At 38.2% G+C, this 12573-nt stretch overlaps 1 long non-coding RNA gene across 1 annotated transcript; it reads right to left on the minus strand.

Annotated features, from left to right (window-relative positions):
- Nucleotides 1–1637: 1637 nt before the first annotated feature.
- LOC117533352 lies at nt 1638–11487 on the minus strand. Its single transcript, XR_004567046.1, has 3 exons — nt 11140–11487; nt 9593–9774; nt 1638–2147 (listed from the first exon to the last, which is right to left on the minus strand). It is a non-coding gene; the product is annotated as an uncharacterized LOC117533352 (long non-coding RNA).
- Nucleotides 11488–12573: the final 1086 nt, after the last annotated feature.

The raw sequence follows: 12573 nt of genomic DNA on the forward strand, positions 1-12573 counted from the left end.
AAACCATTGGCTTTAATATGCTGCTAACCTCCTATCTGAATCTGTGTGATGAGGCTTTTTGGTCAGGGCTCTTTGCAGGACTGTCAAGTTCTTCCACACCAAGTGTTGACAATGGTTTCTTTATTGACTCTCTTTATGCAATGGTCAGAAATATCACTGTGCACGGCAACCAGCTTTCCTGTATTAGAAAATAAATAAATGTCCAAACCATGGATAAAAGACGACATGAATTAGCATTTGCATTGATTTATTGCATTGCATTGGTTTTTCCTTGTGCACTGTGAGGGTCTCAGATAGGGTGTGGTATGCAGTACAGACTGTAAAGACAAATGTGTGATATGATATTGGGCTATATGCATAAAATGTGATTGATTGATAAAACTATCTGTTAAACTAAGTAATGTTTCTCCCTCAGTATTAAATACATGCATATCACCACTTGTGATTTTAAAATAGGAGAAAAATTAGCATGACCTTTGACTCCTCTGAGAGGCCAAGGACACACTTATACATCATTTTTCACAAAACGATATATCATTTTTTTGATATGAGATACTGAAGTACGATATTCTGCTGTTAGAGAGCGTAATATATGGCAACATGATTGTGTGACTTTATTTAAATACGCTGGGTAGAGTAACTGAAGCATCAGAGGAATTGGAACACACACGTGTCTGTCGGCTTATCCCGGGTCAAGTTGTGTCCCAGGAGAGTGAGAGGTCGTGCTCCCTGTGTCCGGCAGCACACTGCAGCCCTGCGGACACCAGGTCGTCACCATGTGGGAGCCAGTTTACTAATCTGAGGTTCAACACAACAGACGTGAAGTACTACACAAAAGCCGGTCAATAATGCCATCATGTGCGATTACATCATCTCATTATTGAATGACATTAGAGGAAGATGAAAAAGTGACTTGATTTGTGGTACAGATGAGAGGTGAGGTCTTACGTTAGGCTTGTATTATTTATATAATTTCTATGAATACATATGTTTCGTTACATATGTTATTTTAATAACATTTTTAGAGGATTCATCAGATGGCTAAATCTGAGCAAGTTAGTGCGACACTTAGCAGAGGCCTACGATTAAGCTTAAAAACTCATTTTTAATAACATTGTATTGAAAGTTTCAGACAACATATACATTTAGTTTACATTTATTCATCACTTATCGTGTGCAATTTTTCATTCATGGGCTCAGAGGCCCTTTTCGACCAACAGTATTTACCTATTCCCTGGTTTCAGAATCAGAATGCCTTTATTTGTCCCACAGAGGGGACATTTACATTTGTTGCCACGTTAGTAGAACCAAAGATAGCTTAGTATAACTTAAGAAGCATGCATAAAATATGAAAATATAAAACTAGAAATAACACAATTTACAAAATAAACATCCAGTACCAGAAACAGTAAAGAAATATAGCGGCCAGGTGAAAGTATTAAAGGTGGTAGTATACGGTAAACATATTGCACATTGTATCGTCTATTTTTATATTGTATTGAGAGGTGAATGTAAAAAAAGATGATTTCCTTCCTTGTACCACCCTGCAGTGTCAAGAGTCATTTTTATACAAATGTAACATGCAGACTAAAACGTCTCTGTCCAAAAACACTGTAAATAATAACACAGTAATCATATTTCTCAAACATTAACTTTATTAAGGGAAGAGCAAAACATGTCATTCAGATCACTTGATAATCTCAAATGCTATAATGCCATTTTAATAAATTAACAGCAGTGTTTTAAGGGACATGTATTCATCCCAATGCGGATGACATCACACATATTCAACTACAAAAAACAAAGTCCATATTACTTTAATTAGAGGAAGCTGTGTCATCAATCAAAGCTCACATTTCAATCAAATCCATTTGCATTTGTACACATTTTTCAAAAGTAATTTTCAAAAAGCAAATAAATAACACTTGAATATAATTATATCTAGAATATGTTCTTTTTCAGAATCAAAACTCATTTATGCAAAGGTTTAATGGCAGACAGTGTATGAACTGTGGCTTGAGCTGTATTTGCAGCTGAGTCGCACAGAGACAAAGCCCCATGTGTTGTCCGTTGAGTCCGTGTGATTAACACGCTGATACACGCTCTGACGAGCCTCCGCTGCACAGCTGCATCATTATGGTCCTTTCCTAAAAAATAAAAACAGACATAAACATAAGAAATCCGAATAAGCTCTGCAATTCAACATTGACATGTATAGAGTCAGATAAAGTGATGTCCACTCTGAGCATTTACACGTTTCTCCAACTGGTTGCATCATCCCAGCACATTTCAGCTTGATGTGAGATCAGCCCGCAGCCATGCCGCTGCCAGACTCACCAAATTATATATAAAGAGGTTCCCGGACAATTTAATCCCACTGGGAGACATGGTAAGACCCTTTCTTTGCCAATTTTCACCCTCTCTCTTATTCAAGCCTCCTCTTTCTTCCTGCAGCTTCACAAAGCAGGATCGTGCTTTCTTTTTTTTTCATGTTCCCTCATATCTTTTCTCAGTATGGCAGCCACCCCCGAGCACCTCAGACAGCATGCAGTTTATGCAAATCATCAGCCTTTCAAGCTCAAAGTTGAATGAGACCTCAACTAAATCTATCTCCCTCTTTTTCACACACACACACACACACACACACACACACACACACACACACACACACACACACACACACACACACACACACACACACACACACACACACACACACACACACACACACACACACACACACACACACACACACACACACACACACACACACACACACACACACACACAGCTTAGCTTCCCAGGCTCTTTTATTTCAGTTTTTAATTTGAAATCCTATACTTCATTACAGGTAGCCATAGTAAAGTGAGGTGTAGCAAGACGAAGTGTGTGTGTGTGTGTGTGTGTGTGTGCGTGTGCGTGTGTGTGTGTGTGTGTGAGTGTGTGTGGCGGCTGGAAGTGTATGTGAAGAGTGATGTTAAGTGGTGGATGGATTGACACTAGAGTTAGTTCGGGAGGTAGAGAGAGGCGTGTCCAGTGTGTGTGTGTGTGTGTGTGTGTGTGTGTGTGAGCATGATGAATGTGAAATTCTTGGTGTTCCCAGGGTCTGGGTGATGTTTGAAAGGCCTGAGGGGGTCTGGCTATGGCGTGGGGGGGGGGGGGGGGGGGGGTTCCTGTGCCCAGCTGTTGGGGGGGGACCCGAGTCTCTCTCTGACAGGCTGTCCTTTTCACCAGCACATAGCCAGGCCAAGCAGACCGCTACCATAACAACGCCACAGGCCCTCTGTCATAGTAACGCCATGCAGTCACTGCAGAGAGGCAGGGTTTTGGGGGGGGGGGGGGAAGAAGTGAATGAGGAGTCGAGACGTTTCCACCCCTGTGAACTTGAACTTGACTGACAGTCTGAACGACTGGCGGGGCAGAATGGAAATCCATTCCTAGAGATATTTTCAGTGATTCAGTTCCCACAATCATTTTTGATTCTGTGAACAAATGTTTTCTCTTAATCCTGTCTGGGGGATTGTGAGGGATCAATACAATTTAGATAAAGTAATAAAAATGTGACACATTACATTGCATTTAGCTGACGCTTTTATCCAAAGCGACTTACAATAAGTACATTCGACCAGGAAGACACAACCTTGAAGAAAACAGAATCATATAAGTACATCAGGTTTCATAGAGCCAAACATTTCAAGTGCTACTCAACTGGCTTTAGGTAAGCCAGTCTTTTATTAGTATAAAAGTGCTTCGTTAATAGTTCTAACGCTCGAAGTGGAGTCGAAAGAGATGAGTTTTCAGTTTGCGCCGGAAGATGTGCAAGCTATCTGCCCATACACAAAATGTATATAATAGACTGTTGCCATGAGATAAATTGTTTGGTCATATTAATGAACATAAAGTGTTTCATTGCAATTACATTTCTGTTTGAATTGTCCTGTAATTAAACAAGGAAACAGATTGTTATAATATCATAAAGTAAATTAACAAATACAACCACTACACAAACTAAAAACAGTGTAATAATAATAATAATATTAACATGAACAATTGTAATAACTTACTTTTAAATACTATGTATTATTAAAAAACATGTTTTCTACTTTTTTTAAATGTGTGTACTATAATGTCTTTTAACAGTTGACATGAGTACAAGCTGCAGCTCAATTATAATGTGTCTAATATGTTATCTCCCTCTCTCAGGGTCGCTGTAACCTGCAGCATGTTTGCTCCAACCTAAAGCCTATGAATGGTGACTGGTCCACATCGGGGGTCTTAGCTGCCCAGACCCACTCGACCATGGGAAAAGAGGGAGCTGTGAAAGGTCCCCTGTCGCCGTTACAAAGCCAAGAACAAGCCATAGCAGGATAATCATGTTTATCCCCAGATTAAGACAGGATTGCAGCTGTGGTGTCCTTTTGGGGGGAGAGGGGGCTGCAGGGACGTAAAACATACAACGTCCTTCAGCCCTGAGTCCTTCAGGTTCTGGTGCTGAGGTACGAGGCTGTTTGTCCTGTTTGGATCAGGAGGCGCAGGTTATACTGTGAAACCTGGGCTTTGTGAGAGTGAGGTCTCACAACAGAAAACAAAACAGCCAATGCAGCATACTTCAACAAAGTGTGCATTCAGTGTAATTTACCCCAGTAACACATTTTAGAGTCTATTTGAATTTTAAAGATTTTATGCTGTTTTTTTGTTATTTATTCATATTTTATTATTTTTTTTACGTTTGGTTTTATTTTATCATATTGTCTTCTTATGTCCAGTTCCAAAGTTGGATGTAATTACTTTTGGCTTTCAATTTATTTGATTCTGTGAATAATAAGTTGTGTGTTGTTTATGAATTGTTGTTTTGAGAATAGTTACAATTCATCAGTCTGAGTCAAGTAACATGAATCAAGGATGATCATGTGACACAATGGCCTCTTTCTTTTTCATTAACATTAGTTCTGGAGTGAGACCACACAGCCATACACTGACTGTGAGAGAGTCAGCACAGACATAAAGAGGCAGCAAGACAAAGGGGCAACTTTTCCAGGAGACACTCTCATGGCTGCGGTGCTAATGCAGGCATCTGCCACTGTCTGGTCTGACGTTCCCACCTCACTTCCCACGTGGGCTTCACTGCAGCGCCCTCTCACATATAACAACGTTGGGAAAAAGAAGTGGCAGACCTTTGTCAAGTGCTCCTTTCACAAAGCAGCCATTGTGGAGCAAAGCCAGGATCAGAATGATAATGTGGACGCAGACTACTGTTTACCAACAGGTCTCCTGCAGCTGCATCCTCTCAGACGCTGCACTGTGTTTGTTCATCAGGAGACAAAACAACAACACTTGTTTTTTTAAGTACAGGTGCAAATGTGTTGTATAGGTCAGTTAATTGGCTTGGAAATCTGACTACGGTCTGTTTTTTTCTAAAAATGCCTTATTGGGAATTGTATCAATTATTGTTTTTACATAATTAACAGGCTCATTACAGACACGAGGGATTGTGCACTGAGTGGTGAAAGGAATAAAGAAGAAGTGAGACGTTTCCAAATCACATTAGCTCCAACCTAATTCCAGATATTTCTGACAATAAAACACACACATTACATACTAGGCTGATATTAAAGTCAAACTGAGTAATCAGAAATGTTTAAAACTCTGATTAAAACTCATTTTTAATCAAGCTCTTTGGTAGTCACAGTGTTTTATTGTATGAGCTCATATATTATCACCAGGCTTCACACCTGCCCCTCCCCCAGCATCTTGTCTAATTACAGCCTGGTGTCTAATAAAGGAACAGTACCCCTTTTTATTTTTCAAGCAATGGTGCAGACTATTAAAACAAATCCTTGCCTTTGTCAACTAAACTGCAACGTTTCAACACAGATATTTAGTCTGGAAGTAGGTGGTGTGTTGAATATGACAGGTCAACAGCATTACAATTTAAAATATGAAAAGTAAGAGTTTGTTCCAATATGGACATGCTTTTACTGTTTCGGGAAGGTATACTTTCTAAAAATGTAACCTGTACACATAGTGGGAGTCTGTTGGCTTTTTTCAGTATCTTTAAACTATCATTTAATTATTGTCCATGTATGACCTAACAAGAAATAATTACATATTACATGATTCAGTATTATCCCCACATGAGTTTAAATCCTGGCAATTTGGAGACAGATTTTGAAACTATTTCCCTTTTTCATGTTTCAGAAAATGAATATTTGACAAATTCTTATACAACTTTTGGTGTCAGGTTGATTTTTTTTTTTTAGGGCAGGTTGGATGGTGGCAGGGGGAGTAGGACTAACGATTTTAAGATTTGTTATTTTACAAACCAGTTTGTAGGCTGCATTAAAAAAATAAAAAAGATTTTAGTGAAGGCCTCGGCAGAGCATAGAACGTTCAGGTTTTAGGGCGAATCATAGAAAATCTACGTAGCCTACTGCACCTGTATTAAAAACGCCATTATAATTGACTGTTCATTTTCTCTGTCTATAATTTAAATATTCATTTTGTTCTCCAGACAGGCAGATAACAGCGGATGAAGGGGCGCTGTGTGCTGCTGCGCCTTTAAATACTCTCCCCTCGTTTCTATGCAATTATGTTAATATGCAGAGCTTGTCTGGCTCCTATTCATTATCGGCTGGACTTGCGTGATTATTTCCTTTATTTTCCATCTTTGTGAGGCCACTTGTGGGTTTTTTGTCAAGCCTGCTTTATCCCAGCACAGCGAAGGTTTGTCGGAGGGACCAACAGAGAGCGCTCAGAGAGACTTTCTGCAGAAGCGTTCATGTCGCCGCAGATTGTGAGAGCTAGATTCCCTGTTTCAACACTGAGGATAAAACACACCACTCTGTCAGTAAGTAGTTTATTGTCTCTGGGCTGTATTTGTAAAATAACCCGGGTAAATTAGCCCGGATTTTTAATGACAAATATGTAATTGCATCGAACTGTAAATACACAATTAAACCCGCAGATTACGCCTTGTGTTTGTAAAGGTGAAACTAATGGACATGTTTAAAATGGCGGTAAAAGAAGAGACATTTTCTTTATCATAAATCTTCATTAATCAGCATCTGAGCTGTGGTCTGTTTGGAAAAGTGTACAAAATGTAAATGTGAAATAAAGGCCTACTGCTCCAGTCGGACTTCTTTATAATTTGTTTATTGCTTATTAACGAAAACTCATATCACTTTATTCTGCACTGTAACACCGCTTTAATGAGGAATCTTGTTGACAAATATATGTTCATGTTGATGAGACAAATGGTTAGTGATCTCTACACCTTAAACCTAAAATGATAAACAATAATTATTAAGTTTCTTCACTGATTGGCTCTGTAGAATATTAACAAAAGGAGACTGTAATGAAGGCCTTCAATTATCTGCTAAAATGAGCAGTTCTCACAAATAAGTTTCATATAAGGGCCCTAACAGGGCCTAACAGGGCTTATTATCTACAATATTTTTAAAATAATAATAATTCAAATAATTACAGTAAATGCAAGCTAACAATATTTTGGGCTATTTATTTTAAAGGTGATGCTGTTTGTCATTTTTTAAAGGAACAGGTAAATACAGGCAACATACAAAAGCATCTAAAGGCATACTGTGCATTCTGTTTTCAGTGTTAATTACTTCATTTTTACCTGCCAACCTTTTCAATAAAATAATTCATTTAGATATTTTATTTATCCATTTATTTTTGCCATTTTGATATGAGTGTAATCTGACATAATGAAGACGTGGTCATATTAAATCTGACAGGTGATTGCAGGAATTTCTTAAACTGCTTTTTGACCTTAAAAGGTACAGAGTTTAGAATACCACATGCGGATAAACAGATGTCGGAATATATTGAATGTACTTTTTTAAGGATCTGTTTTGCTTACTTAAAAAAAAAAACACAATTTTAACTTGTAGTATCTGAATCATGGTTTTATAATTGTAAATGACTTGTCTGATACCTAAAGGTCACATCTGCAACACTGTTTTGTTTCTCTAAACTTCTGAACTAATAAGACTCATTACTATTTCCACATGCACTTGTGACCTTAGGGAGAAGTCAGGTATCCAGGAACATCAGCTTTAATCAAATCAAATGTCATAAGATTGTTTACCAGTCGAATCACTGATTCATTCATTTACGGTTCAATCACAGAATCGGTTTATGTACACCGACTCATTGAGTGACCTTTTACAGGGCTCAGTAATGTGACCTCACTAATTACATCTCTTAGTTAGTGAGATGACACCACAGAGGAGACGTGTTGTAAGACAGGAAGCCTTAAAGACAGCGCTGATTAAAGTCTGACCCACAGCTAACGATGGAGCATTTAGAGCGGCTGCTGTGTGCCAACACAACCATTTTAGAGGCAGCAGAGAGACTCCATCAAGATGGCTTCCATAAAGACAACATGATGTTCTGGCAGTGAAGGAGGTCTAGCCTGCACCGTCCGACACAGGCTTTGTGTAGTTAAGAAGTCACTGCTTTGGACATTATTTGAGTTTTTCTCTGCATTTCCAACACCTTGTATGAAATTGTTGCCAGCACATAACTGCTGCACATTGTGTCCTTACATGAAATGATTCCTGTAATGAATACAAAATATTGTACCCTCTGCTGTAATGGGATTTATGTTGTCATCTCATGCAAAGTCCCCGAGAATAAATACAATAAATCTCCTTAAAATGTTCTGAGTAATTTGAAATTAAATTATTGGTTTGGGAAATATAGAAATTAGGCCTCTTCACACCAATTGATGGTTTTTGTTTTGTATCTTATCAGTCACATGCAGACTATTTTCTTTTGTTGCCTATAGCTTGTACTTTTTTGTCATTTATTCTAATATTTCACGTTATTTCAAATGTACAGGACAGGGGTTTGGGAAGCAATGTGAGGTCCTCTGTGTCACAGTGAATATAAATGTTGCTTAAAATATGTCTTCTAGCATAGAAAGATATACAACTTCCAAAGTTATGCACATCTAAAGAGTTATGCATCATATTTTTGCATTAAATGTGCAGTATTGACAGCACACATTTACTATGATCAGGTAATAAAGTCTATAGGTTTAAGGGAAGTGTGCTGGGACAGCAAAATGTATGGGTGTTTGAATACATACAGCAGGGAAGAATGTCTAAATAATTATTCTTATATTTCCCCAATCCCCATAGATGACAGAAAAAATCCTTCAGAAAAGTGATGTCCTTTGACATGTTAAATCTCACAAACCAAAACAAGAAAGAGTAAATATTGCTTGTGTTGTGAGAACGCAATCTTATTTGTGGCCTCTAAGATGGGTAAACACATGATGTCTGATACTGTTTGAGAGGCTGAACAAGAAACCAAAGTGAAATTAGATATGTATGAAATCAGTAAGCATAAGAAGGGATATTTTCAAAGCATATTACACAGGGGTGTTTAAGCGATTACAATAAAATGCCATAGAACTAGTTTAAGGTATTTTTGCGTGCAACTAATAACTATTTTCATTGTTGATTAATCTTGGTTTACATCAGAAAACAATTTCCTGATGCCTAAAATGATATCATAAAAGTGCCCATTTTGTACAACCAAGAGTCCAAATAAAAGTGTAACCCACCTGAAAAGACATGATGTCCTCTGGTGTTTGTCTCTCTCATTAACACAGGAAGCTGAAGGTTTGGAGGTCATTCCTACTTTCGGTTATCTAGCTTTATGATGGAGGTTTAACACTCATACAGCTAGATAACCAAAGATAGGAACAGGCTCCATTGTTGACAGAAATGGTAAGTCTGAAGCTGCCTGGGAACAAAGAAAAATGATTACAGAGTGAATAATACCCTAATACTTTACTTTAAACATGGGCATAGGCTTCAACCTAAACTGTTTTCAACCAGCAGAATTAGGTTTTGGAAAACTATAATATCTCATACTAAGCATTATTTCACAAATGTTTCAAAACCAACTGAAACTAGCTTTTTTAAGCTATTCATACAAAGACAAATATGATCTTAATACCCATTTAAACATCTGGCAGGTCTTTCAACTAATTATTTAACATTTTAGATTAAACCATTCACTCATCCTATGACTAACTAGCTACCTATGACCAAGTGTGGTAGAGTGACAGGCTGATGACAAGCATTGTGGAAACCATATTGCACTTTATGTTGCTAAATAATACTGTAGATTAAATTCCCCCTGCTTTGCAATAAGAAGGGACCCGAGTTTAACCCCTTTAGCTCCACATATGTGTTTTTATTAAAGCCCAATCTCTACAGTAAAGACTATAAAACCTATATTTGGGATGTGGACACTGTCAGAAAGGCCATACAGGCCTGCATTCCTCGTAATCATTTATGAAAGATACTATCTCTTAGTTTCTTCTGCTTTTCCAAACGAACTGGGATTATTCTATTGATATCATGCTGATTAAATTATGCTGAATTCTTAGGCTTGAGGATCACTCCATTTTCAAACTCATATGTATGCTTTTCTTTCTCTAAATTGACCTTCATTCTTATAATTATATGGATTTAAATTATAATCTATTTCATTTTAAATTAACCTCGTGATGAACTCACGCTTGTCAGTAGTCTGACGTCAGTCATTTTAATTGGGGACTAAATGCACTGACAAGGCATGCGTCACTTTCTTTGTATATCTAGAAGAAAACTCTCACAAATTACTTAAATGATAATAGAATTTTACAAATTAACATGTCCAAAATACAACATACTTGAGTCTGTGTCTATAGTCCATTTCAGACATGCAAGGCACATTAATAAAGCTCCTAATGGGTGTGAAGTTGTCTTTATGAACTCAATCTACTGTAGGGCTCTCGGTTTAGCAGGCCTTCATTGTTACCATAAAAGCCTAATTGTGTTTTTGTCAAATTGGTCAACCCGTATTTTATAGATTTACTCCTTGTGAGATTTTACTGCAAAATACCTAAAAAGTCCTATTGACTTTATCTGGCTTTAACTATGAACCATGTATGAAGCATTAGACTTGGACATAATATGGTTGAATTAATGCAGTATCAAACACCCTGGTCCTAAAATCTGTCTCAGGCCAGAGCATCTGCAGGCTGACAATGAGATGCATTCATTTAAAAAACATGCATGATGTGGATATGAACAGTACCACCGAATCCAAAACACTCACCTCCACTCGCATTGTGTCTCCTGCATCCATGGAGACTAAAACATCCACATGTGGTGCTGAGGACGGTGGGCAGCATCTCTCGGACTCCAGATGTGCAGGACGACACATGAGTTGGTGTGCAGCCTCGCTTTGACGAACAGGTGTGGATCAGATCGATAAATCCCACACCTCCTGCCGAGGCTGGGTGTCCGCGGCGGGCTGTGTGTGAGGTTATCCTTGTTGAATGGTGTGTTTGTATCCGTGTTCAGGAGGGTTTTCTCTAGCAGGTGGGACGGCCTCCTCCGCAGTGTGAGCAGCGAGGGTCCCTTCAGTCCGGGGTCCTGAGTCCCTGCCGGAGCCTCCAGTGATCTCCTCTCACCTCCTCGCTGCCTTTTTCCCCCTCAGGCTGCGCTGACGTCACACTGACGGCAAGTCGCTGATAACCAATCAGGTGGTCCCCGTGAGTGGAAGTGCGATGTTTAGAAATAGCTTGTATTAACAATGCACGAACCAATAGGAACTGTACTGTAGTGATATAGGTTTATATATTTATTTGTATATCACCATGAACCCAACTGTTAAAATGTTAGTCTTAGTATTCTGTCATTAAATGGTTTAGGTATTTCAATTTAAGTCCATGGATGATATGACATTGTTAAAAAGGAAATCCAGCAACTGTTAATCAATAATATGTAGAAGCATGCGTTCATCACTTGATTTAGCTTTTTAAACAATACACTTTAGACTTGAAGCCATTATACAGAATTGGAAAATATCTGACTTTGCCGCCCCCTTGTGGGAGTTAAAACAAACAGTGGGAGACCAGAGTGCTTCGAGTTTTGCAAACCATTGTCGCAATTTTGAATTTCTCCAGAAAAAAATAAAGAACAAAAATAATTGTGTTCTCACCCACTGCCCGACCCTGTGCAGGCAACAATCCACAGGTAGATTCAGTTTTGTATGTATCCCTCAGACCAATGTTGAGTCTTCTCGTCTTTCATCATCTCATACACATTTTAAGTCAATAATATATCAATTTTTGAGTCATATACATTAAAGCCAGTCTCTAGAAATATTAGCATTGCTTGCCCAGATAAGAAGGAAAGATACCAAACACACACAAAAAGCTCATCAAGTCTGTGCTCTCCAACCCCGTATTCATATTTAGTAAAGAAAAACATATTTTTGGGAAAAATCATAAGAGCCACTGTACACGAAAGATTGTTCCCCAATGGCTAATATTTATATTCAGTCTTAACTAATTACATGGCTATGGTTCAGACATGTTGTCAAAATGAAATGCATCATCTCAGCCCCTCAGTCAAGATGATCATCTCTATCCAATAATTAAACAAATGATTTGGCCCAAATTCATGCCAAAATATTTCCCAACTTCAGCTTTTTTTGTATTTCTAGACCATTTTAAGGTTTGCAATTCTTTGTGTAATTATTCCC

Source organism: Gymnodraco acuticeps, unplaced genomic scaffold (assembly GCF_902827175.1).
Source record: "Gymnodraco acuticeps unplaced genomic scaffold, fGymAcu1.1, whole genome shotgun sequence".
NCBI classification, from domain to species: Eukaryota; Metazoa; Chordata; class Actinopteri; order Perciformes; family Bathydraconidae; genus Gymnodraco; species Gymnodraco acuticeps.